This window comes from Maniola hyperantus, chromosome 3 (genome assembly GCF_902806685.2).
Source record: "Maniola hyperantus chromosome 3, iAphHyp1.2, whole genome shotgun sequence".
NCBI classification, from domain to species: domain Eukaryota; kingdom Metazoa; phylum Arthropoda; class Insecta; order Lepidoptera; family Nymphalidae; genus Maniola; species Maniola hyperantus.
Window position 1 is genome coordinate 7,201,956 of NC_048538.1, and position 8,753 is coordinate 7,210,708.

Genomic DNA, 8,753 nt, shown 5'->3' on the forward strand with positions numbered 1-8,753 from the left:
ACGTAAATGTACTTACTTACTTAATGTTTATTAATTTAACTTAATCACATAATTTAAAGTTTCATTTTATGATTGTGCTGTTATTTTAGCTGATTAAACAACACGAATTAAGTAATCTCTATATATAAAAATGAATCGCTAAATGTGTTGCTCATCGCAAATCTCGAGAACAGCTGAACCGATTACGCTAATTTTTTTTTTTATAATATTCCTTGAAGTACGAGGATGGTTCTTACGGAGAGAAACATTTAAAAATTTGAATCGACTGTTAGGCGGAACGAAGTTCGCCGGGGCAGCTAGTTTATAATAATTAAAACAACACAAATTAATCAAAACTTCAAAAGATTTTTTTTAACTTAAAATAATCAGCATGATAAAAATACTGCTCATGAACACTTACGAAATAACATTTTCTAAACGTTTCGTGAACTCATGAAGCAAGTCATAAAATCATGAAAATATTAGAAATGCCAATTCGCAGCGTTCCTGTTCTAAATTCAAAACACTTTTTGTCACCGAGTGTGCAAAATAGATAGTTAAAATATTTTTTAAATCAATCACTTTTTTAACTGTTTGATAATAAAAGCTTAAAATGCATAAGACTGCCTTGTTAGGTAATAAGGTTCATTATATTAAGTACTTTTGTATATTTGAGTGAATCAAAATAACCTTCAGAGCACCTGCTTCATGCAATACAAGTTAACCATTACATACATTTAACAACTTTAGCGGCTGAAATATCTGGCAGTTTGAAAAATGAAACACAAAAATTGTGGACCCACAATGAACCAGCTGGCAAAATATTTTTCCTAAAATCGGGTAACGCAGAAAGCCCCCATGCTAACTTTCAGCTATCTTATCGAATATCCTCACTCCTCACCCAGGGTCTCGGGCCTTTCAAAATGACTACCTCGCATGAGAGAATTACTTTAGAAGTTGAGTTGGTAACTAACAACTACCTACTATTGAAACGAAAGGATCTATTGATCAATACGTCTGAAGTCGGGATCAAAGTAAATCGGAAGTTACGAGCTAATTAAAGGAAAGAAAACAAAAGCGCAAAGGCATTTCCACTACACTTTAGAACTTAATGTTAGACTTACACGTCCAGGATCTGGGACAAAGATGGGAAGTAATTAAAGGAAAAGGCTAGAAATGCTCCTAGTACTTTGCCACTAAATAGCTCGTTGCTAGCCTTTAATTAATAAATAATAAGTTTTGTACATAATAGTACCTACCACTCGTCGGGTTGAGAAAGGAAATTTAAAAAAAAAAGAATTTTCAGTTCGTAAGCTGTGAGTTCACGTATCGTTCATCCGATTAAGTTGGAACTTTGTACAGTTGTTCTTGGCACTTGCGTGAAGATTTCTGTCATAGTAGCATCTACATAAGGCAATATTTGGCACGCAAGTCATTCAAACAAAAGGGGCATTGCAATGCATTTTGCCCGCGACTTCGTCCGCGGTAGGTACCTATTTATTATGTAATTCATAGCCTATGGTTACTTTTTGATAAAGTATCTTTCTTTCTAATCAGGTTAGTTGCATATATGAGTAAGTAGATATTCCTTACTGTGTGTTAGTAGTTTTAGAGTTTATCGAATACAAACAACAAAATCTTTGCTCTTTGTAATAAACAATAATAAGATAGATAAGTAAATAAGTAATAGTTACTCGTGAATAAGACTATTATTTATTAGATGGAACGTTTAGGGAAAATTGTATTCAATATAGATAGGTAAATAGGTGCCTATAATTAAGAAGGATAGAAAATATATTTGTCCGGGTAAGTCACATGAAGTTTTTTTTAGTAGTTAAGTGTATTGTCGGATGTGTTATACACATATATATTGATTTACCAACTAGCTGATTCCCGCGACTTTGTCTGCGTAAAATTAAGTTCTTGGAAATCCCGTGGGAACTCTGATTTTCACAGATCAAAAGTAGCCTATGTGTTAATCCAGGGTATAATCTATATCCATTCCAAATTTCACACGGTCAAACATACGCAGTAGGATCTACCTACAAACTTTCGACTTTATAATATTAGTGTGATATGATAGTGTGAAGTGTGATAGTGTGATATGATATGGTGTCAGTGTCACAGACAAAACACTCACAAGTGAGTCAGGTCCAACCTACATATAATAATATGTATAAAGCCCTCCTAAAACACTTAATCCATGTGTGACCTCAAAGCATTTTCAGGGAAACCTTATAAATTCGCCGAAAATAACTATTAACTAATTTCATTGGCCTCAAGGTAAGCAAGTTACGATGGAAACTCGATATTGTAAGCATTTGAGATGGTTTAGTGTGTTTACAGTTTAGACTTTAGAGATAAAGTTCTTCAAATAAGTAAATGGTAGTAACTAACTACGCACTGCTCTAATGGTGTATAGTACGCGTAGGTAAACTAGTTACTGAAGAATTGCTAAGGTTCTATCTATACCCAAAGGGTGCCAACAACGGGACCCTATTACAAAGACTCGCTGTCCGTCCGAGATGGGCGGACAGGGACCAGGGTGAACCGTGTGTGTTTTGTCTCGTGAACCGCAATAGGTGGAGATTTGAAACTTTCACGGAATGTGTATTTCTATTGCCGCTATAACAACAAATAATAATAAAATTGGCAAAATTACCGCCATGAAAATTAAAAAAAATGAAGTGTTATTTCTTGTACGGTGGTACGGTGCCGTTTTTTTATAATAACTACCTACAGTACAATACTTAGGTACCTACTTTGGATAAATCATGTTTTAGGAAGATCTGAAATGAGTAATTGGAGTGTAGGTAATAGGTATATATATACACTTACTTACTTTAAATCATGTTGTTAATAGGCGTAGCTGAATCATTTTCACCATAATATTTATTTTAATCAACTAGGTAAGCAGTATACATAATTTAGTTACCAGGTTTAGGACATTTTGAGGAAAACAATGGTCTATTAATTAAACCGTTCATACAAAAGCAGCATGGCATGTTTATTTAACATGAAGAATATGTATGTGTGCTATGCCATAAACCGCTTTAACAACTACTAAACTCAATATTTGGATTAACTTCCCAGTGTACCTCTGCATCTAACAATCAGGTATGTACCTATAGGTAACTATCGAAATCTGTTAGAATTTTAGAAGACCCACGTAAAAGTATTAAATAAACATAGCTGCCGAGTTAACCGATTTTTAAGCGATTACCTAACTAGTTATTTTATATTTATTATTGTTATTATATACTTATGTACTTACCTATAGTACGCGACAGGTCGACTTAGCAATCGGGGAGTGAACGCCCGCACACCCTTTTTTTCTCTCTTGAGGAAAAGCCATCATGGATACCACCGGCCACGGCGGAGCACAGTGGTTATGTCGGACTTCAACCGACTAAAAACCTCACGAAATTCCATCCCACCACTAACGACGGAGCACAAGGGACCGACAACGCCTCGTAACTCCGCCAGCGGATGTCCGCCGCAGCAGACCCACCACTGGGCCACTACGTGCCCCAGCGTTAGAGACATGCCAGAACCACAGCACGCCAACCAACCCGAGGACCACACTGTGAGCGACGGACCGCCCCGTGTCCATCATCCACAGGTCCTCCCGAGGGCTAGGGCTCGCGGGGAGGACAGTTTTCTCTCTACGTTCCCCATCCTCAACATCTCCCTCGCCCGTCACCAAACTGGACAGGCGAAAAACCGGTGATGCAGCCAGTGATTAAATGGGTGCTGAAACACACATCACCAACCACTCACCCGCACAGCCTCCGCGCTGTAACCGCGAAACAAACTTTCAATATAAAACGTACATATTTTAAGTTTCTACTAATCTTTGTAAATTGTAGTCTGTAAAACAGTAATTTAATCAAACGGACTTGTGGCCTCGAGAAAACAAACCTCGTGGAGTTTTATTGACCTACTAATTTGAATTTTACTGCCTTTCTGACTTACTTAATGGTCTAATTACTTGTGAAAATTAGTTTTGTTCTAATTACCCAGCGTTACTTTTAGTAGGTAAAATTAACTAAATAAAAAAAAAAACCGGCTGAGTTCGTTATGGGCTTCTTTTTAGACCGGCGCGTTTGAAACTCTCGTTAATTAAGTACCTATTACCCTTTCGTCAATATTATCTGACAAATTCAACAATTAACAATCAAAAAGTGTACAATGGTTATGTTTCCCAATTGAAATAAATATTTGGACTTTGAAAAATTAAAGAAACGTCTATAAATAACCGTAACGACCAAAATTAGAATTAATAAACTGAAATGGAAGGCGAACGCTTAAATAAGCAGTGTAGTTGCACAGGAAAGTCAAGGCTCGCTCAAACTAAAGCATCTATCGATAGTTAGGTGTCTTAAAATTGATCATAAAAATCATTTTTTTCTCTACAATTACTTACTTAATTACCTTAAGTATTTGTTATTTTGTACTAAATTTGTGGTGTATAATAAAAGTATATTCGTTCATTGATTCATACTTTTTCAAAACACTACTATCTACCCATGTCTATCATAGAAGAATCGACGAGTCCACGATGGTTCCACGATTGCAATCTGCGGTCTGACATCATCTCGAGCAACGGGCAATGACTTCACCATCCGTGCGTTACGCTTCTTACTGCAATTATACCATGACATACCTACACTACTGATAACATAATAATATGAATGTAGCAATATTAACTAACTATGAGGACAAAATATCCTGAGGACCGGACTTTCCAAAATGAACCGCTCTTATTGGAGGGTTATCACACTACTAGTAAGCAGTACTTAAGTACTAGGTATTCTAATACTAATCCCCCAGAAAACATATTGGAGATGTCTTTCAACAAGTTCAAAGTTGTTCAAAGTACAAAAAGCCGGCAACGCATCGGCGGTTCCTCTGGTGCTGCAAATGTTCATGGGCGGCGGTAATTACGTAACATCAGGTGACCCACCAGCTTTTTTGCGTTTGCTCGCTATCTCTATTTTAAAAAAAAGTTTTCATAAAACATAAACTTATTGAAAAATCCTAATACAATGGAATAATTATTTAAATGATAAGAAAGCTAGGGAATGCGTTTGCTTAACAGCTTTGATAGTTATACTTAATTAGAGTAAATGGTTTTGTGAAGTGGTGATAATAAAAAGAATACCCGGCTGAGTTTGTTGTATGCTCTTCTCAGACCTGAGCGCGTTTGGAACCCTCGTAACTTTAGTTTTAAATTAGCCTCCATTACATTATTATCTTACAAATCCAACAATCGACAATCAAAAAGTGTGCATTTTTTTACGTATTTTGAATACTTAAATTATTCGACTTCGACTTTAATAATACTATTTAATACTTTAAGAATATCAATTTGTATTTGTTACAATCCCGACTACTCTCAATACCGTCAATAGTTCCTCGATACAGGAATTAGTTACAGTATCGATATCGCGTGACGCCTGATAACATTGATAGTGTAGGATGGTTGTTTTTGTGGTATAAATGCGTAAAAAACTAGCCAAGTGCGACTCAGACTCGCGCACCGAGGGTTCCGCACTTAGGTATTTTTTTCGACATTTAGCACGATAAATCAAAAACCATTAGCCACAAAAATAAATAAAAATCTGTTTTAGAATGTACAGGTAAAGTTATTTTGAAACAAATCTTTTTGTTTCAGAAACATATCTTTCTGTTTGTAACTACGTGTTTATCGGTATGTAAAACAAATCAGTTGCGCAACAGATGCATGCTAGTGTGGACGCCTGATTTATTTGTTTTTTAAACGTGGCTGTAGTGTGGGACGACGAAACTGTTTTAAAATTAATAGAACTGTTTGAGAAAACATATAGGCAATTACACACATGAACCTGTATTTGACACCTCTAATAGGCATCACACAACAACACTACTTCCTCGGGCGACATGACCTAAATAACTGACCGTGTGGACGGCAGTTTCCGAATCATTGTCCCATGGAACATCTACGTGATGTTTCAGAAACTGTGTATCCGAAACATTGTTTCTCAGCGAATAGGAGGCTTAAGTATTCTCGCTCAAATTATTGTTCATTTTAACAAGGGAAGAGTGTCGGAAAACGCTTTAGTTATTTTGACAGAAATCGTAGAATTCGTCAAGGAAAAGTTTTCTTTTGTTTACACATTTTTCGAAACATGGTAGTTTATTTTAATAGTTAGTTCGTATTTTACACGCCAAATTTTGTTTCGGATTGTTTTGTTCTTGTACTCAATATTATGATGCAAGTAACTAAGTAGTCACAGTGCAATGGTTTATATAAAACGTAGCAAGGTTAAAATTTCGTTTGACACATTAGCTACAACTCTACTACATTTTGATACTAACCCCCATACAACCGAAAACGCTTTAGTTATTTTGACAGAAATCGTAGAATTCGTCAAGGAAAAGTTTTCTTTTGTTTACACATTTTTCGAAACATGGTAGTTTATTTTAATAGTTAGTTCGTATTTTACACGCCAAATTTTGTTTCGGATTGTTTTGTTCTTGTACTCAATATTACATATGATGCAAGTAACTAAGTAGTCACAGTGCAATGGTTTATATAAAACGTAGCAAGGTTAAAATTTCGTTTGACACATTAGCTACAACTCTACTACATTTTGATACTAACCCCCATACAACCGCAAAGGATAGGAACAGAACAACAACGACTTCACAATCAGAATTTATTTTGTTGACCGGCCGACGGCATTTGGTTATACCTACCTACCTACTCGTAATTTTGTGTTAATACTTGATAACAGTGGTTGATAATTTCCAAGTAGATTTAGCTATGAACAAGACGCTAGAAAATGTTGCCATTCAGGTAAATGGAAGACGCTAAGCGGTGGGCCTAGATTACAGATATTTCTCGAAGAAAGCCGTTTCGTTCGACGATCGGCCAAGTGCGAGTCTAACTCGCGCACCGATCGTTCCGTAGGTACCTTGAAAGGATATGTGTATACATATTTGCTTAATTATTTTGTTGCTTTAGTGCTTAAATAACCTCTAATGTATTATGTAAGTTTGTAAATTATTTTTACGTGATATACCTAGGTAAGTACAAATTGACTGTTTAAGATATTTTTTCTTTAGACACTTGTTCTGTGAGTTGTAAAACCTTCTTGTTTCTTGCCAAATTTCATAAGGAAGTACCCTAGGTGATGTGTCAAGCGTCAAAATGTTATTCGGCAAATGCCCGAATTTTTTGATTGCGTTGGCTTGGCTTAGAAACCTCTAACATGATATCTTCACGCGTTCTTGAGAATAAGGGTCTTGACAGACAGACAGGCGAACAACGTAGTAAAATCCTATGATGCTTTTACCTTTAGAGGTGCGGAACCCTAAAAATGTAATATAGTTAAATGACTTACTTAACTAATGTAAGGTAGGTACTAGGTATGCTAGTTTCAACTGCACAGTAAAATTGTACTGTCTAATTCTTAAATATCTAGGTAGTTAGGTTAGTAACTTAATCGAGTTAAGTAGGTAGGTAGTAGGCACCTACCTAGCTTCAATTTAAGTAGGTAGACTGCGGTACGTTCTTATTTGCTGCGATGAAATCTATAAAACTACAATAAAATTGGCGTTTCTCTCCGTCTCACGTAACGGTACCGATCTATCCTAGATTTAAGATAAGCTGCTGCAGAAACCGCAGGTTAAAGCTGCACGCGTTAGCAAACTATGACTTGGGAAGTTTTAAGGATTATTTTATTCACTATGTAGGTACTTGAATAAACTTTATTACTTACCTACGTGTAATAAAAATTTGAGCCAGAACCACAGAACTACAAAACCCCTGTCAATTTGAAAAAATAAACCTGTTTTATTTATAAACTTTTTGCCATTAAAATTGTTATTCATGAGAAGTTTACAAGGACGAACAATAAGCAGCCGCGCTTTTGTAGGTAACCGGATTCAATAACACTTTGTATAATCTTACCTAAGGGAAGAAAGTAGAAACTATATCATCCATGCTCATCATACATTACTTTGTGCAACCAAACAAGACGATTAGGACAATTTTGGTCTGTTAAAATATAAAATAAGCATACCTAGTCTTACCTCTTTATGAACTCCTCGAGGGCGACGTCCCTCCAACACCGCGACCGATCGGGCGCCGCGATCCCAACATAAACACACCACAAGCTTTTAGAGATCAGTTTATAAAGCTTGTGGATACTGAGAAAAGAGAGACACCTCACTACCATTAAGTTTAATCACTGAAATCCAATTTGTATGTTTGTTTTTATTCAAAATCTGGTGTAATATGAACGCGCATGTCACATGAATTCAAATATCACTCAAAGCTTCATAGAAACGTCGCAGATGGCCGCCGCTCGATGACTGGCGCCGGCGGCAGGGCCGGCGCGGCGGGGCGGGAGTGCGGGACAGTGTTTCCACTTACGATTTTGTTTTTACCCTAGTTTGCATAGGAATTCATACATTACATCATTTTCTTGTTTTTAATATCATTTCATGATCATAAATCATATTGTCATGAATGTTTCTGGTCATCATTTTGTTTCATTTTCTGCTCTTTTCTAACCTTTTCGAACCTATCCCCTTTGATTAATCTAAAAAATACAAAATTAAAAATAAAATGGATTTAGATGATTTAAAATGATTTACCGCCGTAAGTTGTTTTTTTTTACCCAAATTACCCTAAATCCCTGGCAACATAAAAAGTCAACGGTATAAAGAGACATATCACATAATAAAATCTTTATTATGTTCCTAAGCTGTATATAATAATACTA

General features: G+C 36.0%; 1 protein-coding gene across 1 annotated transcript in view; it reads right to left on the minus strand.

Moving 5' to 3' along the window:
• The window catches only part of LOC117996716 (adenylate cyclase type 1-like), a 119,399-nt gene extending 111,061 nt beyond the window's left edge, over positions 1-8,338 (minus strand). Inside the window, exon 1 of the mRNA XM_069509581.1 lies at positions 8,059-8,338. The gene's annotated coding sequence lies outside the window, so the exon portion shown is untranslated. The remainder of the gene's footprint in view (positions 1-8,058) is intronic.
• Between the last annotated feature and the right edge of the window lie 415 nt (positions 8,339-8,753).